Source organism: Podarcis erhardii, assembly GCF_964252035.2.
Source record: "Podarcis erhardii genome assembly, chromosome: 3".
Taxonomy (NCBI): Eukaryota; Metazoa; Chordata; class Lepidosauria; order Squamata; family Lacertidae; genus Podarcis; species Podarcis erhardii.
Genome location: NC_138507.1, coordinates 93,799,045 through 93,815,806, shown reverse-complemented (window position 1 = coordinate 93,815,806; position 16,762 = coordinate 93,799,045). Strand labels below are relative to the sequence as shown.

Sequence of the window (16,762 nt, the reverse complement as noted above, 5' to 3'; positions counted from 1 at the left end):
CTTATCTCTGAAACCTCAGACAACAAGTGGTTAATTGTGAAACGCTGTATAAACTGATAAAAGCATTGCTGTGGAAGAGCATGTGTAAAATTATAAATCATCCTTCACAACCAATGTTGGCCATAGCTCTGAAAGACACTTAGGCTGGAAACACATCAGAACTGGATAAAACCCGTAATGTGTTTCTTCATCACCTTAGATCATGAGCCAAATACGTACTGCTCCATATCTTCAACAGCTGCCTGGAATGCTGTGCCAATCCTAAAACGCTGTGGAAGGCAGAATTTTATTGCAGGAACTAAACCTGGCAAAACTCTTTTGCGTGAGTTTTTCAGTGACATGTCCTATGGTTAATCTATTTCAGCCTTGAGATTCCAAGCGAACTTTAGAGCAAGTTATTTGGCTAGCTAAAGATTTTTATTGATTTCCTCCCCTGCTGAGCCATTGTGCTATATATTATGCTATTCTGCCGGGGTTCCTGAGTTTCAATTTGCCAGTTTGAGCATATCTTGTCACTCTTGAAAGATCTGCAGTGCACCAAATTGTTCCTGGACACATTTCAAAGTTCTGATGTTAAAACCCCAAATAATTTGAGACCTGGTTATTTGAAGGACTGCTGTTTCCCATATCAATGTGTGGTGGGTTTTTTATTAAAAAATCTTAGAGAGAAGAGGTACATCTCTAGGTACCTGAGAGAGAACATGTGCTTCCCAGCAACTGATATTGAGAAGTATGCAGCCTCTGTTACTGGAAGTACTGTACAGTGGTACCTCAGGTTACATACACTTCAGGTTACAGACTCTGCTAACCCAGAAATAGTACCTCGGGTTAAGAACTTTGCTTCAGGATGAGAACAGAAATCGTGCAACTGCGGCGCAGCAGCAGCGGGAGGCCCCATTAGCTAAAGTGGTGCTTCAGGTTAAGAACAGTTTCAGGTTAAGAACGGACCTCTGGAATGAATTAAGTTCGTAACCAGAAGTACCATAGCCGGTGAAGACCTCTTCATTTGTAGCATCATGTCTGTGAAATGCCTTCCTTACACGAGGGGAGGGCACTTAACACTGACTAAGGTAACAGTGACTGTACCTACTTACTTAAGAGTAAACCCCCGTTGAACCCAATATGACTTATTTTTGAGTAGAATGATGTATAGGATTTTACTGTTCGGCACAGAGTTAAAACTTACTTTTATCAATATGTGGTTACTTCAGGATTTGCTGTCTTAGCAGCTCTGCTTCCTTACTGTTTCTGACTAAATGGTTTAATTTTGTTTGAGTTTCACTGGTTATGCTGCTGTTTTTTATTTTTCTCTCTAATGGTACATTTCAATTTTTTTATAGGCTGCTTTGTAGATCTTTTGATGTAGAAAAGTGGGATACAAATGTTGAAATAAAAGATTCCTCACATATCTTCCTTAGAACAAGACTTTTGAAATGTCCAGTCGCATGTACTTTGATTTTATTGTTCTCAACAGCTCTTGCTGACTTCTTAAAGACAAGTGGAACACACTCAAAACATTTTAAAATTAAACATCTTAAAACCAGAATTAATAAAGTTGTCTCAGCATGATGAGGAGTGTTTTCTCTAGGATGTTAATAAACTGACTTGTCTATATTGTACACATTTACAATGGAGTAAGACCCAGTGAACTCAGTGGGTTTCGCCTTGGATGATACATGTATATAGGATTGCACTCTGAAATTTATTGCAGTGAGCAACTTGCAGTTTTGAAATACATGTACAATTCAGTAAAACTTATATTCAAATATTGTGTGTCTGAAGCAATTTCAGCCAGGAACTTAAACATCAAATATTTCTCCCTGTGTTAAACTTGGTCGATAATGACTCGTATCTGTGCATAGTGTAGTGCTGGCTCTATGTGTTCATCTGAGCAAATGGAAGTTTATTCAAACCTTTCCCTTTTAAGTGAAATCCCTGGTGCATTACATGAGCTAAAACAAATTCAGACATTTGGTTTTCATTAGCTTTGTAACTGAAACAAAAACATATTTAATCCCAGAGTATTTTGAAGTTAATGTGCAACTTTGCTGGGAAGGTATTTAAACCGTGGTATCAGTTGCAAGTCGGCCACATGCCAATGTCTCAAAACTGTCACTGAGCAAGATGTTAAATTACTTTTAACGTGCGCAAGATTACATTTGTGTGGTGTAGTGGTATGAAGAGATTTGGGTGAGGTGCAAGGGAGGCTTTGAGAACAAAAGCAACTGGTGAAAAAAGCAACTGATAATGAAATGCAAAACCAACCCTTGCAGTTGTTTCTGCAATGATGGCTTTCTTGTGGCCATTGTGCCATTTTGTCAGCAACAGGCAGGAGCCTGAAGGGTGGGCAGAGGAGGCAGGGGACAGGAAGATGACCCAGAAGAAGGAGCTGGTGATTTGTAGGGTTCGGTGCTACCTGTGAGGCAGGGGGAGAAGAAGAAGCTGGGCGGACAGAGACAGAAGAAAAGCAGGCAGAGGGAGAGCTGCAGCGAGGCTTAGAAGTGGAAGAGACATTTTCACAGAGAGAGTTGGCTCCTTAGAATCTCCTCCATCCCCTCCCCACGGTCTCCAAGGTCAAGGAGGGGCTTAAGGGGCGACAGGAGCAGGTGGAGGTGCCTCACAAGAGAAGTCGCTTGTGCACACCACATCAGAAGAGAGGGTTTAAATCAATGATGGCCAAACTTGTTTTGGGACTACAATTCCCATCATCCCTGACCACTGGTCCTGTTAGCTTGGGATGATGGGAGTTGTAGTCCCAAAACAGCTGGAGGGCTGAGTTTTTGCCATCACTGGTTTAAATGGTCTGGAGGAGGCCTGGTGCTCCAACTGCTGGGATGGAGCACAGGTCAGAGGAAGGAGATGTCTATTTAGCAAGAGCGGTGCTTGAGATTCTTGCACTTAGGAGCTGATGTATTCAAGTGCTTTGCCAATAAAGAACTAAACTTCCAACTGCATGTCCTCCTTGCGGGGGACTGGATGTGCTCCGGAAAGATTTGTCCTTGTTATTCTACTTGGGAGTATTTAGGTCTTGGTTGACCACAAACTTGATATGAGCCAACAGTGTGACGCGGCAGCTAAAAAAGCCAATGCAATTCTGGGCTGCATCAATAGGAGTATAGCATCTAGATCAAGGGAAGTAATAGTGCCACTGTATTCTGCTCTGGTCAGACCTCACCTGGAGTACTGTGTCCAGTTCTGGGCACCACAGTTCAAGAAGGACACTGACAAACTGGAACGTGTCCAGAGGAGGGCAACCAAAATGGTCAAAGGCCTGGAAACGATGCCTTATGAGGAATGGCTAAAGGAGCTGGGCATGTTTAGCCTGGAGAAGAGGAGGTTAAGGGGTGATATGATAGCCATGTTCAAATATATAAAAGGATGTCACATAGAGGAGGGAGAAAGGTTGTTTTCTGCTGCTCCAGAGAAGCGGACACGGAGCAATGGTTCCAAACTACAAGAAAAAAGATTCCACCTAAACATTAGGAGGAACTTCCTGACAGTGAGAGCTGTTCGACAGTGGAATTTGCTGCCAAGGAGTGTGGTGGAGTCTCCTTCTTTGGAGGTCTTTAAGCAGAGGCTTGACAACCATATGTCAGGAGTGCTCTGATGGTGTTTCCTGCTTGGCAGGGGGTTGGACTCGATGGCCCTTGTGGTCTCTTCCAACTCTATGATTCTATGAAAGGAACTATGTCTGTCATCTCACTAAGGAAATCTTAGCTGGATAAAAAGTTTTAATTAAATCTGCAGGAATTGGCAAATGAATTAAAAACAAGGGAAAATATACCTTATTTGTGGGGGGAGGGTTTTTTGTTATGGCGATGGATATGTGTGTTATAGCAGGCAACCTCTTAGAAGAGGCCTCCTGTATAACAGTGTCAGGGGGAGGGAAAGATCATGCATTTTCCAAGATGGTGCCTACCTCCTGCAATTTTCATAAATAATTGTGTTAGAGATTTTTTTTTCTTTTGAAAAAATCTGGGAAACATTTCTTAAAATTCCAAAAAAGGACCTTGACAATCAATCTACCCAGCCCTACAGACCTACAAAAAAACATTGTGGACAAAGTTTGTGGAACAGCAACAGGAAAAGAGGGCATAATGGAGAAGTGGTGAGGATGAGAGATCCCAGGACAGGATGCAACATGACCAAAGAAATGGAAAAATGTATAGACAGGAGAACACAATGTGCTGATACAGGATGTTTAGATTGAAGGAGCATGCTATTACGGGCAATTAATCCGTTCTGCGAGTCTCTTCGTCTAGCGGTTTTTTTGTCTTGCGAAGCAAGCCCATTGACGGCTTAGCGGATTAGAAGGCATCATTGACGGCTTTTAGCGGCTTTTAGCAGATAAGCAGATAAGCGGCTTAGCGGCTTAGAAAAAGGGGGGGGAAAGGAAAAAACCCCCGCAGGAACTCGCAAGACATTTTCGTCTTGCGAAGCAAGCCCATAGGAAATTCGTTTTGCGAAGCGCCTCCAAAACAGAAAACCCTTTCGTCTAGCGGGTTTTCCGTCCTGCGAGGCATTCGTCTTGCGGGGCACCACTGTATTGTCACTCATTTATATACTGCTTATATGCCAAAGTAGTTTCTAAGAGCTAATAATAATAATAATAATAATTTATTATTTATACCCCGCCCATCTAGCTGAGTTTCCCCAGCCATTCTGGGCGGCTCCCAATCAAGTATTAAAAACAATACAGCGTTAAATAATAAAAACTGCCTTCAGATGTCTTTTAAAGATAGGATAGGTACTTATTTCCTTCACATCTGAAGGGAGCCTGCCAGCTATTCATCTGAGAACTGCTCTCAGTGTAAATTATGACATCATCATCATAATTATCGAATTGTAGGATGTTAGAGCTGAAAGGGACCCTGCGAATAATCTCAGCCAATCCCCTGGAATGGAGGATTATACATTTGTCCCATACAGGGATCAAACCTGCAACCTTGGCATTATTATGAATGTTTTCTACCCAGTTTCTTATATTGCTTAAGGGATAGTGTATGTTACTGATAGAAAACTATAGAGTGACTGCACAATGTGTTTTTTGTTGTTGTTTAGTCAGTTAGTCGTGTCCGACTCTTCATGACCCCATGGACCAGAGCATGCCAGGCACTCCTGTCTTCCATTGCCTCCCACAGTTTGGTCAAACTCATGTTAGTAGTTTCGAGAACTCTGTCCAACCATCTTGTCCCCTGTCGTCCCCTTCTCCTTGTGCCCTCAATCTTTCCCAACATCAGGGTCTTTTCCAGGGAGTCTTCTCTTCTCATGAGGTGGCCAAAGTAACTGATTTTTGAGGTACTATCCTAATTGAATTATTCATATTTCCTTACCCTGATTATTTATTTATTTTATTTATTTATTGAATACATTTATATATCGCTTAATACCAGGACAGTCTAAGCAGTTTACAAAAAGAATAGTGTGTGTGTATACAAACAATGAAACTAAAATACTGCAGTACGAGATAGAACAGTAAAATCTCCCCTCCTGCCCGAAGGCAAGAAACACAGCACATTTCGAAAACATCTGAAGAGTCAGCGACCCCTTTGCTTTGTTGCAAAGGTTTCAAATTCTTCTCTTCAAATCATATAAGTTATTTTGGTGTCACATGAACTGCTATGTAAGTGGATGCTTGCAAAATTGGTCTTTTATGCCTTGGAGGGAATAGTTTAGCCAGAAGAAGAAGAAGAAGGAGGAGGAGGAGGAGGAGGAGGAGGAGGAGGAGGATGATAATTTTAACACGGACCTGTCTTATATATTGTGTAGTATCCAGTGCTGTCACTTTGCTGATGGAAGGTGTGAGCAGAACAGAGAGGGATGCAATTTTTAGTGACTGCCCCCCAACAGTCCCTGAACTTCCCTAAATTTACTCTGGAGGGTTGTGGAGCCCAGAGCAGATTTTGGGGGTGCAGGGTGCTTCAGAGGAGAGAGAAAATCTCCCTCCTCTTCCACCTGACTGATGCCTTCTATCAGCAAAGGGCAACAGCATCAGATACCCCCGGTTTTTTTTTATAGCAGCTCATTGGCTATCTTGACTTGAACAAGAGTTATCTCGGGGGGGGGGGTGTATTTCTTTAACATTCAGGAAAAGGGCCAGGATCCTTTCAAAACTGTTTGTAGTTTTAAGGTTAGGTTTGGAAAGTTCATGGTGAACATACCAGTTTGATGTTTAAAAGCACAATATATGTCAAAATGTCTTCAAATAATTGGGCCTTAATGGCAAAGTTCTGACCGTAACTGCCAGGCAGAAACAGCCATCTGTTCTCCATGTCGTTTCATTATTTTCATGCATGCTTGAACCATCCTTTGATTTCCACTTGCTTACTCCATTTCCTTTGAACTAATGTGCTTAATAATTTTTAGGAATGTGAAAGCCTGAAGAATTTAAAAGATGTATATTGGTGTCTCTTTAAGGTAGCAAATTGGAACTGACAACCTTTAAAAGGTTGTAATATTAACTTGAAGCTTTTTATTTTTCTTTAAGAAGTCAGATTAAGGATGCTCAAGATGGAAATAATCCAGTTTTGCTTCTAATGCAAGTTTGCCAGCTAAAATAGGGCAAATGTGCTTCCAAAGCTAATGTAGAAGTGGTCAGAGTACCTTTGTCGAAGAGCTGCCTATTAAAATCTTCACACTGTCAGGTCCCTCAGGCTCTGCTTCTGATACTGTTCTCTTTTACTGCAGGAAAGATTTCTGATGTCAATGCACCATTCCTCTTTTTTTGGGGGGGGGGTGTCATTTGATAGTTCAGTACATTGCAGATCTTCGATTTATTCAGATACATTTCTGAATTTCTTGTGGCTCTTTCTGTGATGCAACTTATTTGCACTTCCTTTTAAAAATCGAAACTCCAGTTTTGGAGAGGGGTGGTACAAAAGGGTTTTATTATAACTCACCCTAAGAAAGAAAGAATGTAAAAAATTACACGTATCTGAACTGTAATATTAGATTTTGTGTGTATTTACTACATTTTAACAAATACATAAGGGACACGGGTGGCGCTGTGGGATAAACCACAGAGCCTAGGATTTGCCAATCAGAAGGTCGGCGGTTCGAATCCCTGCAACGGGGTGAGCTCCCGTTGCTCGGTCCCTGCTCCTGACAACCTAGCAGTTTGAAAGCACGTCAAAGTGCAAGTAGATTAATAGATACTGCTCCGGCGGGAAGGTAAATGACGTTTCTGTGTGCTGCTCTGGTTTGCCAGAAGCGGCTTAGTCATGCTGGCCACATGACCCGGAAGCTGTACACCGGCTCCCTCAGCCAATAAAGCGAAATGAGCGCCGCAACCCCAGATTCGGTCACGACTGGACCTAATGGTCAGGGGTCCCTTTACCTTAACAAATACATTGTGGGAAGAGCCAACAAAGTTCAGTATATAGTTGTAATGGCTCCTACCATACTTTTTCCAGTAAACGTAATATTCTGTTTCATTTGGGGGGTTTCCTGTTGCTGCAGCACAATGATGATCTATGTTTCCTTGATGTACCTGCAGTGTGCCCATCCAGTGCTAGTTAAAATGTATTCTTTATTACCTCAGCAGTGCTGAGCCAATGGATTTCATTAGGGAACCATTAAGAAAACACCTCTTACTTTTCTTCTACAACAGAAAACTTACTGGTACTAATCCAGTTCGGTTTTTAGAAAACAGAACAGAACAACGCTACTTTAGAGCAGGGTTTCTCAAACTTGGGTTGCCAGCTGTTTTTGGACTACAACTCCCCTCATCTGTAGCTGACGTCATGGATGATGGGAACTGTAATGCAAAAACAGCTGGAGACCCAAGTTTGGGAAACCCTGCTTCAGGGTAGGAAACTTCCAGCCTGTGGGCCTGTTCTGGCCTGTCACGGGGTCCAGTTGGCACATGCCATTTTCCCCAAACCATGCTCACCTGTCAGTCAGGTGATGCTTGTGGTATGCAGGCTTCAGCTGTTGTGGAATGGAGAAAGAAGTGATTTGCCAGCGCGTTGCTCAGAGCTTCTTAAAGTGCTGAGCATAAGGCTAGCAATGCCCCATGAGCTGTGGTATCCAAGGTATTTTATTTTGATGTCTCCAGACAAAGCAGAGGTATCATAAAGCTATCATAAAAAGCTGAGAGAATGTTTCAGTCCTGGATGAGAATGGAGAATGAGAATGGAGCTGTGAAAACATATTTGCAAAGGGCGGGGAAGAAGAAGAAGAAGAAGAAGAAGAAGAAGAGGAGTTTGGATTTGATATCCCGCTTTATCACTACCTGAAGGAGTCTCAAAGGAGGGTGGGACTACTGTAGGACTAATTGTAGTCATCAACAGGTTTACCATACCCACTGAGTCAATCACTCATCCCCTACTACCCTTCTGAGAAAAACCTCACCCCACCCTCCCACTATATATAAGGGTCTGGTGACTGCATGCACACAAAAGCTTATACCCAGAACAAACTTAGTTGGTCTCTAAGGTGCTACTGGACAATTTTTAATTTTTTAAATTTATTTCGACTGCGTCAGACCAACACAGCTACCTACCTGAATGTAAATCTACGGGCTGCAATATGAGGGAATTGTAAAGGTGGTGTATTTTCTTTTTTCTTATTGCTGATTCTGTTTGGTGCAATAAATACTTTCTGGTCCAGTTTGGGCTACTAAATTGTAGTTTGAACTCTGCATCAGGCAGAATGGAAAATAATCAGCTATATGGAGACCACATTATACTCTCATGGTTTAAACCTCAGCACAGTAGGACGGAATGCTCATAGTGGGTTAAATCCTTTTGCAAGCATCTATAGTCTTGTGACTAAATCCTAATAGATGGTATTTTTCTTGAAACTGGATTTCCTTTCCATGTCTCTATAGAAGGAAGTGGTTTAGCCAAAGAACACATTTAAGGACACGGAATTTAATTCTACTGTAGTCGAATATTCAGTTTTGATAAGAAATAATCTTTTGGACTAGGGATATTGTGTACATTTTGAATTCAAATAAAGTTTCCAAGAGCCTGTTAGTGTTATTTTTTATCTGAAAAGATTAAAGTAGGCTGTTATTGCCTTCTGTCTCAACTTTCCTATTAGCCGGCAGAATTATTTCTGCTTCACTGTTCCAGATTGTTAAGCTGTTGCAGAGAAAGTTATGGGCATACGGCTAGAAATTTCTGATAACCTCATGGCTTAGTCCAATTGATCCTATTAAAACTATGCATAATCCACCGTTGAGGGTGGGAGCAGTGGAGTTTCTTTGCTCTTACACTCCACATATTTTTACAACCAGTAGTTGTTATTGTTGTAAGAGCTCTTGAAATGCATTTTTTTTAAATCCAAGGAAGTTCTTCCCTGTTAGCTTTCACTGTATCAGAAAGCACAACTATCTCATTATTACCCTGATTCACTGGGTCCCTTTTGCTAGAAAACTGTCAGGTATGCAGTAAAGAAGTTTTGTTTTTTCATTTAATTGAAGTACATTGTATTTACAGTGGAACCTCGATTGTCGATCACTTCGGAAGTTAAACGTTTCAGCTTCCGAACGCCAACAACCTGGAAGTGAATGCTTCCATTTTCAAACGCGCCTCAAACAGCTTCCGAGGCGTGTTTCTCCATTTTCTCAATTGATTTTGCCGACTGGCAATTGATCCTCGGTTGTCAAACGTTTCGAAAGTCGAATGGTCTTCCAGCATGGATTACGTTTGGCAACTGAGATTCCACTATAGCACATGTGGAGGAACCTCTGGAAGAAATTTGCTGTGCATGCAATGAATTGTTTCCGTGAATCAATTAGTTGCCGCTGCTTAAATAGCTGGCCTTTGGGGTGGTACCGGGCCATGAATGGGAAGGATGGAATATTTCTGATGTGAATTAAGACTGGTTGGCCATGAGCCCCAGAAGAGCCTCCTATATCTGTAGGGCCAGAACCTGAACCCTTCTGGACACCATCCTCTGAGTCTGAGATGCCAAATAAATGCCTTCCCAGGACCTCATCAGTGCAGCTGTGCAAGGAATGCACCAGCCAGGAGACCAGGGAATGGAGTGCCTGTATTCAACCCATCAGCACAGCTCTTTAAGAGGACCTTGCCTGTCCACCAGCCAGAAGACTAAGGGAATGGAGTGCCTGACTCCAGTTCAGAAGGCTGGCTCTTTGAGAATCTACATCTGATCACAAGGGAATGGAGCATGAGAGAGAGGTAGTCTTGAGAGCAGGAGCTTAAAAAGGTTTGGTCTGCTCTCAGTCTTCGTTGGATCAAGTTGCTTACTCGGACCTAGCTGCGGCCCTGCAACCCCCAGATCAGCTTTGCTTCTAGCCTTCGCTGGTCATGCCTGCCCACCTTGGTGTCAGACCCATAATCTTTCTTTATGACCATCCACTTTAACTTTAGCCATATTTCGATTTTGGATCAGTGGTTCTCAGACTAAGTGGGCTCCCTGAGTAGAGCATGCCTGGCGGGAAGGGGTGGGTGGGAGACACATTCCATCCAGAGCAGTGATGGCCAAACTTGGCCCTCCAGCTGTTTTGGGACTGCAATTCCCATCATCCCTGACCACTGGTCCTGTTAGCTAGGGTTGATGGGAGTTATAGTCCCAAAACAGCTAGAGGGCCAAGTTTGGCCATCACTGATCTAGAGGGTAGACCCAGCAGTGGGCAGAATTGAGACATTTTCTTCCAAGTAGCAGGGGTCGTGTTGCAGCAATCTAGACTGCTTTGTCAACCATGGACACTACAGGGAGGGCATTGGGGAACCCTCCAGAGCTGGGGAGGAGAAATGAAAGGCCCATTATACAATTGAAACTCTGCATAGCATTGGAAACAACCCTAAGAAAGGAGATAGTAGAAAACCCACCTCTTAGCAAGGACTCTAGTCCAGGAATCAGGAAGAATGATGCATATTTTAGATAAATGAAACTCAATTTTACAGTTGTTATATATTCAAATAGTGCATTGAACGTTGGCGAGTTCTTCTGTAAACCAGATATACCCAGCAAACAAGGTGGTCCAATATGATCAAATCAGCAACAGCCTAACTGTATGTGAAACCATCACATTATGGATTACTTTTCTGGGGCCTACTTTTGAATACATGGGATACCTAAGGAAGTTTTCTCCAGTGAAACTTAGATGTGTTTGTTACTTGCCAAAACCATCTTCCATATAACTCTGATAGTAGTGATGATAAATTATAGACACTAAGTTAAAGTGATCCTTGACTATCTTAGCCAAAAGCAATCAGTGCTTGGTAGATATGGATTGTATTTTCATAAACTTGCCATTTTATATTGTAAATGTATTTCAATGTGCTGCTTTAATTCACAGTGTTTGCCTCAGATCTGTGAGCTGCTGAAGCACTAAGTTTGAAGTTCCGACAAGCAGATCTTGTCTTCAGGTAGATCAAACGTTTTGTGGAAGGCTGAATCAGTCTTCACTTCCAGTAAGAAATGTTGGCTATTTATTATGTCATAAAGACACAGTAAAACGCATCTTAGATTTTTGTGTTTCTTTGTTTAGAGTATTTTTGTTTAAACCCCATTTTTAATTTTCTACATCAAGTTAACAGCTGGGTTAACTGTTGCATCAAACAGATTGATGTGTGCTAGTAAAATAGAGGTTCAGTTAATGTTTCCCTTTCATCAATTTCCATTGTAAAATGCAGCAGCTGGAGAACTTTGAAGAACCACAATAGTATGTACACGTAGCTACTTGACTTTAAAGCAGTGTTTATTTTTTGAGGTAGTAATTTTTTTCGAATGCTTTGAAGTTCTGGTCACCATCTCTAGAAATGGCTTTGTAAAAAGATTACATGAGAGTTGATTCTTTAACGGGATTAAATCAGTGTTTTTGTTTTTACCAGCAAGGGGCACGGCAGGTGTAGGATTTTATCATGTTTGACTATATTCCTGTGTGGGTATTTACTTTCTTGACATAACTGTATTATGATAATGAACAGGGTGGTAAGAGATTTCCTGTTTTGGCAGATTCATAATCACAGAACATGGCAAACGTGATTTTTTTGTGTGGTGTTACACCAGTCTCTTTCAACAGCAGTATGCATACATGTACACAACTTAAAATGTCCACATATGTGGAGCTGGAACCCCTGATTGGTCCAGGCTTCCGAGGAGGATGCACACAGGTCTTTATAAATGTTTTGCACTTGAATATGATAGCCGTACTCTGCTTATGGCCTTTCCCCAGTTGATGGAAAAGTTAACTTTTATTTATATTTTCCAGGATCTTTGTTGGGGTATGTTCTTACACTTTGGGGCAGCTTCACCTATACCTTAAAACTGATCTCATTTAGTATTTGTTATATCTAACCTCTTTGAAATATATGTTTAGGGAAGTTTTTAATGTTTGATAATGTTGCTTTTTATTATTGTTATTGGTGTTCTGTTGAGAGCCATCCAGAGTGGCTGGGGAAACCCAGCCAGATGGGTGGGGTATGTATGTATGTATAAATAAATATTATTATTATTATTATTATTATTTATTTATTTATTTATTTATTTATTTATTATTAATTATTAATGCCTTTTTGAACCTTTTCTACCTGCTTTAAGACTGAGGTAGGAAAAAATAATGTTGCAGTTGGCCCTTCTCTAGGAAAGACTTTTCCATAACAAAAATCACATGTTATAACTGTTGTGGCTCCATACTTCAGGTGGTAATTGTGCTCCTTACTTAAAAACACGACATATGTAAAGTGTGAAGGATATTCTAAACTTTGAGCATCAAGGTATTTACATCACAGGGGCCATTGCTAAATCAGGACTATGCGGAGATGTGTGCATGGATTTGAATCAATTTTAGTTGCATAAGCAGACAGTGACTTTGGAAATTAATGCATGTATATACAGCAGCTTTGGTCTTTTGGCAGTCATTAAGTGGTTAGTCTGAAACTAATTAAGCCCCATGAAGGATTTATGGCATACCTTGTCATCTCCCTTAAATATGTTTTTCACATTGTTGTAACATCTTCTAAATGGAATTTTAATGCATGCTTTAAACTTGATACTGATTAGCCAGTACAAACTATCTTGAATTTTGGGCGGGAAAGCCCTAGGCACAAATCCTGCTGCAAGGTCCTCCAGGGTGAGGAGGTTCGCATCTAGTGGAAAGGAAGCCCTGTAACCAAGACCCCACCACTCCCCCCCCCTTATGGGGGGAGGGAACCATGTTTAAAACTGCTAAGTAAAGATAGCTATCCACCTGTCCCCTCCCTCTCCCTGCCCTGTTTCCTCCAATTGGGGTTCCCACATTTGATCACCCCCAAATGGTAATGAAAAGAGTAGCAAGGCTGGTTGCACCAGTGATTTTTGAGGTACCACTTCAGGTGACAATGGGTAGACAATTAGACCCTGCCCGACTTCCCTTGTGTGGTGGCATTTCTTTGCGTGTTCAGACCCAGAAACCTCCCTAAATAAATTTACCCTTGACTCAAAATTTTGGTTTGGTTTTTGGCAGAATTTAGGTCACAACTTTATTGATTACAGAAAGTGACTGGTTACATAGGCTCTGGTTCAACTAGCTCCCTGCCATGCAGGTAGCGCTGACCCAGGGCACCAGCATAGGTCAGCCAAGGGTGAACACCTGCATAAGCGTAAAGCTGGGAACAGGCTAGCTCTGCCATCCAAATGGACTCAGGCACGGGCACAACCCCCTCTCAGGGGTTGACCAAACTATTGAGTCCCTGGATTCCTTTAATGGAATACCTTCACATAGGAATGGCGAGAGTGTTCTCCCATCCCTATCACCTGAACCAGAGCCTATCCGCAACCTTACAAGTTGTGATGATTTGCTACGTGGCAGGTGAAACCCAAATGGCAACAGCCTATCAGCCAAGTGGGGAAAATTCCTGCAGTGCCCCAGTCCTAACGACAGATGACACACAACGACATAGTAAGGTCAAGCGCAACAAGCCCTAAAAGTAGGGAGAGGTGGGTGGGTGTTCCGAATGCATGCACCGAAAGAGGAAGCTCTGGGTCACGTGCATGGGCATAAATAGGTCCCTCAAACCGTTTAGACTGCATCCCATTGGCCAGATTGTACCCAGCTTTGAGGGACCTACCAATCGGGTGTTGTGGCTAACTAATTGTACCCACCCACAGCACAGGGTGTCTGTTGTCCAGGTCTCACCGCAATACGTGCCCTCTTTAAGGGAGGACCTGATTTGCCTGAGGCTCTCTGCCTGTGTGTGTGTGTATATATATATATATGCAAATGCTGGTAGAGGGTGCCAAACTGGATCTTTGACCCTGGTGAAATAAAGGCTAGTTTCGCCACTGCTTGTATTTTGTGCATGTATCTCTTTTAGTCTTGAATAAGTTATGACTGGGTGTGTGCTCACTGGAAGGACAGATCGTGAAGCTGAGGCTCCAGTACTTTGGCCACCTCATGAGAAGAGAAGACTCCCTGGAAAAGACCCTGATGTTGGGAAAGATGGAAGGCACAAGGAGAAGGGGACGACAGAGGACAAGATGGTTGGACAGTGTTCTCAAAGCCACCAGCATGAGTTTGACCAAACTGCGGGAGGCAGTGGAAGACAGAAGTGCCTGGCGTGCTCTGGCCCATGGGGTCATGAAGAGCTGGACATGACTAAACGACTAAACAACAACAAGCTATGTATAATATTCAAGGAAGGTTATAAAGGATTCTGGTTTTGTGTAGGGGTGTCAGAGAATATGTAAGCTTCGCCTCTCATGGAGAACCTGTTGTAAAGCTAGAGATTCATTATGAGACACTGACTTGCGATAGCTGTGTTTTGCGATGGCTTCTGGCTTTTGTGGGGGGGAAATTAGAAACCAGAGCCCTTTCATAGTGCAGTAATAACAATATTGCGACCCTTTTCTTTGGGCGAGTTAGTTAGAAAGCTCTCTTTGACTTTAATTATTAGTTTACCCTGCCATGTGAGCAGAGCACCTCCTAAATCCGGTTTGTGCCTTGAAGGCGTGAGAATTTCTCTACTGCTTGAGGTCTGTGCAAATCATCTGCACTACAAAGGAATCACATCTCAGTCCATTTTGGTAATCTGGGAAGGACAAATATTTAGAAACTGCTGTGTAACAATAGCAAAAGGAGAAGTAAATTAAAGTGTGCTGGGATCTTGTCCTAAATTGTATTTGACTTGAAGTTCAGGAAGGAGAAAAATGCCTTCTTTGGTTTAGTTTTTTAAATGGGAGGAGGAACTAGAACATCCCAAGAAAGCAAAAATAAGCATTTGATTTGTTGTTTTTAAAATAGTGTCTCAACTTTTTAATTTGATTTTTAAAAAAATACATTGGTGTAGCACAAGCTTTATTTTATAATTCAGAACAGTTGGGAAATGGTTTTATTTGTCTTGGCTGTTGCACCTTCATTTAATGTACTTAAAACATTTATCCTCTGTTGAGCTTTAGAGATCACGGTGAACATGTAAAATTAGGAATTAGCAAATAAAACTCTCAGTATAATATTACATCACTGCAATATTGTGGAGTATTTGTGTATATTCTGCACATGAGCAGAAACCTGCTCCACCTGACATAAATATGCTTCAGAATAAAATAATTAAATGTGCAGTAAAAAGGCACCACAATAAAGTGAAAACTCTGAGGTCCTGTTGTTCTGCCCAGTATCTGAACTAGAGACTCTGAGGCCTGATTTATAGTTGTTGTAGAGAGGAGTGATATAAAATTATTAAATAGTGAGTGACCTGACTTGGTTCTCTGAAGGTTTTAGAGCCTACTTCAGGCACAAAGAGAAATGGAGTTGTGAAAGGTTCTTCTTTGTAACAGACAGACTTTACGAAGCCAGTGGATCCTGAGACAGATGGATGCCAACAAGGGGAAAGTCAAATAAGTAGATTGGCCATGCCTGGCTTAAATACCTAAGAGCCTGACCTTTTGATCCAGCAGGGGAAATACAGCAGGACCTTCTGCCTGCTGATTTTAGGCATCCAAATATTTCTAGTTCCTTGTAGCTCAAATCTCCAGCTGTAGCAAGCGAAAAACTGATTTTTGTTTAGTAGTCTTTGTTGGAACTACAGCTGCAGAGAACATTCAGTGTGTGACTTATAGAATCATAGAGTTAGAAGGGACAACAAGGGTCATCTGGTCCAACCCCTTGCAATGCAGGAATCTTTTTGCCCAACACGGGGCTCAGACCCACAACTCTGAGATTAAGAGTCTCATGCTCGACCAACCGAGCTATCAGGATCTTAAGAGGTTAATTCTGTTATTGGTCTAACTGACAGCAAACTTAATTGGCTGGAGGTTCTAGGCTGTTGGGTTTTGGCTGTGAGTGAAGAGGAAGATTGAAATTTGAGTAATGGAGGAATTGGAGAGGAAAGTGGTTCTGCAGGCAGTTTCCTCCCTTTTAAGGCTTGACGTAACAAAGACAACCCCCCCCCCCTTTATTTCTCATCATATTATATGCTGTTCTTGTTCAGTTGGGTAGCATTAAAGTATTATCAGAATTTCATTTTCTCTCTGGACTCAATTCTGCTTTATTCTTGTCACTCTAATAATGGTCGTTGGACATGTTAAACACACACAAACAGTTAAGTGCAAGGTATTGAACCTGAGATCTTTTATGTACAGTACTTGAATTTAGGAAAATGCCTCTTGAGCAAATAGTTTGAAGTCCAAGTCAGTCCTCATACACTAAATCTCTTTCAGCTCCTACCTTCCAGCCAGGCAAGCAGCCACACAATTTCTCTGCCATAACAAAAATATTCTGTTTCTACTATAGCTCTATGAAGACCCGCTGTTTTTTTTTGGGGGGGGGGGGTTGAGCTGGCTAGTTTTATGTTTTATTTCCTTCTCATTA

The 16,762-nt window shown here is 41.8% G+C and overlaps 1 protein-coding gene and 1 long non-coding RNA gene across 3 annotated transcripts in view; one reads left to right on the top strand and one right to left on the bottom strand.

Moving 5' to 3' along the window:
- Positions 1–16,762, top strand: part of DISP1 (dispatched RND transporter family member 1) — an 87,114-nt gene that overhangs the window by 10,606 nt on the left and 59,746 nt on the right. The gene's annotated exons all lie outside the window — the stretch shown is intronic.
- On the bottom strand, positions 1,026–8,196 carry LOC309339666. The gene is made up of 3 exons (XR_014155517.1): positions 7,892–8,196; positions 6,604–6,681; positions 1,026–2,416 (listed from the first exon to the last, which is right to left on the bottom strand). It is a non-coding gene; the product is annotated as an uncharacterized lncRNA (long non-coding RNA).